Source organism: Elephantulus edwardii, unplaced genomic scaffold (genome assembly GCF_000299155.1).
Source record: "Elephantulus edwardii isolate Elephantulus edwardi_28Jun2011 unplaced genomic scaffold, EleEdw1.0 scaffold00127, whole genome shotgun sequence".
Lineage (NCBI taxonomy): Eukaryota > Metazoa > Chordata > Mammalia > Macroscelidea > Macroscelididae > Elephantulus > Elephantulus edwardii.
The window spans coordinates 6,477,696-6,482,498 of NW_006399877.1; the positions used below are offsets into that span (position 1 = coordinate 6,477,696).

A 4,803-nucleotide genomic window follows, 5' to 3' on the forward strand; every position below is an offset into this window, starting at 1 on the left:
TTATCTCTAAGGAAAAGTCCACATAAGGCCTGAAAGCAAAGAAGCAGTTGAACTGGAAGGTGAAAATATGAAGAAGGTCCTTGATTCTTTGCTGTAGTCATGTGATCTAAACATATGGTTAACAAATTCGAAGATACAAGAAGAACTTTGAATTTCCTCTTGTGCCATTTATGAGCATGGAGTAACTTGCAAAAAACACACAGGACAAACATAGAGTGATTCAATTACCAACTACATAAATGGAAAAATGTCACAGAATTGGCAAATAAAATGGTGACAGAAAAAAAGGTAGTATAACGCAATAAAACAATGAATTTATACTAAATAGAAGAAATAAAGTTTAGTCCATTGTGTGAGTACACAGGTCCCATATTTTAATAAAAATCATGTTAGAATTTTAACAGTATATGTTATTGTCAAGAAACAAAAGGTAGATATTTTTAAGTTAAAAGAGAAAGGAAATGCAAACTACAGCATAGAAGTAGACATACTGATGTCAAATTAAAGGATAATTTTTAATTGTAAAAGCAATTTTTATCAGCAAAATACAATAATCTTAAACCTATCTGCACCAAATTAAGAGCTAAGTGTGTAAAAACAGGAGCTCTTGTGGCCTAGTATCCTAGTATAAGGACTTGCACTGTCAGTCCAGAGGCAGGAGGTTCAAATCACTAGCTGTTCTCCAGAAGAAAGATGGAAAAATATCCTCCCATGTGATTTACAGCCTCTGAAAACCCATCAACTATGTATTGGTTCTGACTGAACTATAATGAGTTTGTGTTGATCAAGTTATGTTGTGTTGATGGAATAGTTTGATATGTAAAAGAAACAATTAAGAATCTCAATATGACAAAAATAACAAATTCAGAAAAAGTAGATGAATGGAACTTTGTGAAAATTAAAATATGTCATCAAAGCATTCTATTGAAAGAACCTACAAATGAGGAAAATATTCATAAATGATTTATCAAATAGAGGTCTAAAACGGAACTCTAAACTATATAAAATATATCAACAACTCAATAACAAAATTACAACTTGATCAAAAAAACAAGCAAAATATATGAACAGAATCTTCACCAAAGAGGACATCCAAGGCGTTAACAGACATGAGAACATGTTGACAATTTTTAGGCATTATTTTTGAGTACCATATGACTAAGGTGCGATTGAGCCAGGCCAGTCTTTGCAATTACTTGCTTTGCATCAGACAATGACCAAAAATGACAGAAGAATTGATGCCTTTGAACTGTGGTTTTAGAGAAAAGTACTGAACATACAATGAACCACCAAGAGAGCAAGCAGGTCTGCCTTGGAGAGGATGACATTTTCTCCTTGGAGGCAATGATTTTGGAGCTCTGTCTCACATACTTTGGGCACATGGCCAGGAGAAACCAGTCTTTGGTGAAGGACATCATGCTTGGAAGGGTCAAGAGACAGCAAAGAAGAGGAAGACCCTGGATGAAATGGATTGAAACAGTAACTGGAGTCTTGGGGGTAGGTGTGTTGGAGTCAGTGAGAAGGGCTCAAGATAGAACAGGGTTCAGAGCTGTTGTACATACAGTCACTATGAGTTACAAGCAACCTGATGGCACATAACAACAACAACCATTGGATTAGCTCCAACTCGTAACCACCTCATGCACAACAGAGCTAAACCTTGTCCAATCCTGCATCATTCCACCCTCTCTGCTGTGCTCAAGACCATTCTTGCAGTAACTGTGTGAAGCCATCTTGAGGGGCTCCCTTACTAACCCTATCCTTTTCCAAGTACAGTGTTCTTTCCTCGGACTTACGCTGCGTGATAACAAATGTATCATGCAATATAATCTTATCACAGCTACAATGACACTGATTTTTAAAAAAATCCCCGATATTGTCTAGATGTGGGGATACTGAAAAACTTATCAATTGCTGGTGGAACAATAAAATGGTACAACTCCTATGGAAAGTAGTATGATGCTTTTTCAGGAAAATAGAGATTAAACTATGCTGGGATGTAAGATTCTCACCGCTGAGCCAATTGGCAGCATCAGGATGGATGGTGAAGAGATTGAGACTGTTCACAGCTTTAATTTGCTTGACTCCACAGTCAGCATTCTTGGCACCAGTAGCCAGGAAATTAAAAGATGTATTGCGATGGGAAAGTCGGCTATTAGGGACCCCTCCAAAGTGCTGAAGAGCACTAGTGTCTCTCTGGAGACTAAAGTGTGTCTGATACAGGCCATGATCTTTGCTATCACTTGTTATGCATCAGAGAGTTGGACAATAACTAGGGAGGATAGAAGGAGAATTGATGCCTTTGAGCTGTGGTCCTGGAGAAGAATATTGAAGGTACCATGGACTGCTAGGAAAAAAAACAGATTCATCCTGGAATGGTTAAACCGGGCTGCTCCTTGGAGGCAAGGATTCTGAGGCTCCAATTAACATACTTTGGACATGTTATAAGGAGGTCCTTGGAGAAGGACATCATGCTTGGTAGGGTGGAAGGACAGCGCAGGAGAGAAAGGGCCTCTATGAGGTGGATTGATTCAGTGACTGGGATAATTGGGATGGGTGTGTCAGAGACAGTGCGATTATGCCCCCAATGAAGACCGTGTTGGGCATGACAGGCCTCGGGTAGTCCATCACAAAGTCCCCTCTGAACAGCCACACGGACCCGTGGCTGAACATGTCACAGACACCTCTCTCTGGAGGAGCTCAGAGGCGAGGCTTGCATACAGAGCATAAAAACATGGCACAAGTACTTCATGACCAGAGTGTAGAGCATGTTCTTGACCCTCTGTAGAAAGGTCATGTGGTCTGAATTCCTTGTAAAAAACCTAGGAATATATGAAGGTGGACTTGAACATTGTGGGGCCTCAAAATCCAACCCACATGGAAGGAAATGCAAAAAAATACACAGCAGGAACTGGCAGGTACTGAGCCAGTACCACCCCACAGGGGTTAACAGGGTCTGTTAAAACCACATCACTGGGGCTCTTATTCAAATACTTGATCAGGTCCTTGTTATACATAAGGTCTGAACAAGTCTTTTGGTGCACTGAAACCACATTTTGTAAATGTGCCATCATTCTAAAAAATATCAGAAAATGTTCAGGTACAAAAATCTGGTGACTATGTCGCAAAATTTTATGTTGTAAATTTTCTTCAAGTTGCTCTTGGGTGTACGGAAAGTCATAGGTTTTCAGGGTGAAGAACTCTTCCTTTATAAACAGATTGCCCTCAGGTGCCAGGACGACTGCCTGGTGGCCTCTGGCATGGAGCTCCTATACGGCCTTCATCATGCTGAGCCAGTGGCTGCCCTCCATGGGCACCACCAGCACCTTCCCTGCTTCAGCCCAGGGTCCAACACACAGCAAGAGCGGGATCACCCGAGGAAGAATCCAGAGTCCCACAGCCATACTGGAGAAGGCAGGAACTGACTACTCCCTGATGGGTCATGCCTGCTATATTAGTTTTCAATCATGTTATCTTATCTTTGATCTACTTAGCAAAATGGAATTTAATTGGTAGCATATACTTCTTTGGTTAATAATTGCAGTCAATCTATCCTGTCTCTCACACCTTGTCCTGGTTCTTCTACCTCTCCTCAAAGAGACTGACTTCATGTATCGTGGAAAAAATCCCTTGACTCTGCTTTCTCGCTCTTCTTTTTTTTCCGATTCCTTAACAGAACACATGCACGTTGATGAAGTAGCATGACCTCCTGTCCTTCTACAAGCCCCTGGTTGGATTCTGAGGCGTTGTGTGAGTGCACAAACCTCTTATGTTAATAAACATTGTCTCCTTGGAATTTTAAAAATATCTTATTCCCAGAGTGATTTCCAACCTCTGCAAAACTGTAGAAGATCATGTAACCCTAAGGTGGTCCCACTAGACAGCAGTGAGTTATGATCTTTTTTTAGGTTTATGTATAAAGGAAAACTATTCAAATCATGATATGAGAAACAAAACAAATTCAGAAAATGAATACAAAAATAGATAAATGAACTTCATGAAAATTTGTCACATGCATAATCAGAGTGTTCTACGAAGAGGTAATCTACAAATACAGGAAATGGCCTAATAATAAGAACCAGCGCTGCACTCTCAAAGGCACATGGCTCGGATCCACCAGCTACTCTAAGGGAGAAAGACGTGCAATGTCCTCTTGTACAATTAACTGCCTCTGAAAATCTGCTGAGAATCAGCTATGGATCGGTTCCAACTGGACAGCACACAACACCACCTATGTAATAGTTGTTGCTGCTTTTATTCTTGTTATAAACCATCGAGACACTTGCGAGTCATAGCGACCCTACAACAATAATGCTGAACCCTGCTCTATCCTGTGCCAATGTAATTGTCTCTAACACTCCGACCCCCATTACTCCAGCCACTGAATCAATCCATCTCATCCAGGGTCTTCCTCTCCTATGCTGTCCATCTACCCTCCCAAGTATGATGTCCCTCTCCAAGAACTGGTCACTCCTTGCAACATGCCAAAAGTATGTCAGACGAAGCTTCAGAATCCTTGCTGCAAGGATCTGTCTGGTTTCATTCTCTCTAGGACAAACCTGTTTGTTCTCCTAGCAGTCCATGGTGCATTCAATTCTCTTATCCAGGACCACTGCTCAAAGGAATTAATTATCCTTCTAGCATCCCTAGGGGACGTGCTAGGCTGTTAAGACACAGAAAGGTCAAACCTGCCTCGAGTTTTGGGATATTTAATGCCAGCTGAATCTGGTCTCTGTTCTCTGAATCTGGAGGCGGGACATCCCTCTAGGTCCTATAGCCCTGGTGTACAAGTTGCCGTACAGC

At 41.1% G+C, this 4,803-nt stretch overlaps 1 pseudogene; it reads right to left on the bottom strand.

Annotated features, from left to right (window-relative positions):
* LOC102873413 lies at nucleotides 1-3,404 on the bottom strand (annotated as a pseudogene).
* Between the last annotated feature and the right edge of the window lie 1,399 nt (nucleotides 3,405-4,803).